This window comes from Elephantulus edwardii, unplaced genomic scaffold (assembly GCF_000299155.1).
Source record: "Elephantulus edwardii isolate Elephantulus edwardi_28Jun2011 unplaced genomic scaffold, EleEdw1.0 scaffold00059, whole genome shotgun sequence".
Lineage (NCBI taxonomy): Eukaryota > Metazoa > Chordata > Mammalia > Macroscelidea > Macroscelididae > Elephantulus > Elephantulus edwardii.
In genome coordinates, this window is record NW_006399809.1 from 9,728,450 (window position 1) to 9,729,647 (window position 1,198).

The 1,198-nt window shown below is 42.6% G+C and overlaps 1 protein-coding gene across 1 annotated transcript in view; it reads left to right on the forward strand.

The window, feature by feature from the left end:
• The window catches only part of AOAH (acyloxyacyl hydrolase (neutrophil)), a 362,932-nt gene that overhangs the window by 30,850 nt on the left and 330,884 nt on the right, over positions 1 to 1,198 (forward strand). The window lies entirely within an intron of this gene.

A 1,198-nucleotide genomic window follows, 5' to 3' on the forward strand; every position in this document is an offset into this window, starting at 1 on the left:
CCCAGTCCTTAGAGAGGGACATCATACTTGGGAGGGTGGAGGGACAACCCAGGAGAGGAAGACTCTTGATGAGATGGATTGATTCAGTGACTGGGGTAATAATAGGGGCAGGTGTGTTGGAGATGGTGAGATTGGCATGGGATAGGGCAGAATTTATGGCTGTTGTACATAGGGTCGCTGTGAGTCGCAGGCAACTCAACAACTCATAACAGCAACAACAATACACACACACACACACACACACACACACCCCTTATGAGTAGGGTTGTTATGTGCCATTGAGATAACTACAACTCATAGTGACCCTAGGAACAACAACTCTGAACCTTGCCCTTTCCTGAGCCAAACTCACCATCTCTGAAGCAGGTGACCCCATTGCCACAGTTACTGCATCATTCTCTCTCATCTGGGGTCTTTCTCACTTGCACTGACCTTCCTTTTACCCTTCCATTCATAATGTCCTTCACCAAGGACTAGCCCTTCCTGACAACATGCTCAAAGTATGTGAGACAGTGTTTCAATATCCTTGTCTCCAAGGAGCAGCCCCCTAGCACAGAATTGTTTGTTCTTGGCAGTCCCTGGTGTGTTGAATATTCTTCTCCAGCAACACGAATCAAAGACATCAATTCTTCTGTCATCCTTAGTCATTGTCCAGGTCTCAGATGCATAGCAAGCAATTGAGAAGATCATAGCTTATATCAGGTGTACCTTACTTTATAGAACATTTTGGAATTCGTCCCTTCAGTAAGTATGGACAGGATTTCCTCATGTAGTTGTGTCTCTTTAGTTTATGTGTTCTGACTGTATGTATTTTGTGGAGTTTCTACCAGAGTTTATGCATTTACTCTACGATTAATAGATGTTTCCTGCTTTCCCTCCTTGTGAAAGGATTGCTATTAACATTCTTATTATAGTCCCTGTTGTTTATGCTACTTGCCTTAGATCTGAGGGGTTTGGAGGCATTACCTTCCACAAGAAGGAAGGCTGATGTTGTAGAACATTAAAGATAATTTAAAAAAAAAAAAATGTTTAAAGAGTTTTCACAGAGGAGGACATTCAGATGACCAACAGACACATAAAGAAATGCTCTAAATCACTGGCTATGAAAGATGCAAGTCCACCATCTAACCCCAGTAGCAGTGGCAAAGTTTAGTAGGGCAGCAGATAATACATGTTGGAGAGGATAAAGTGAGATAGG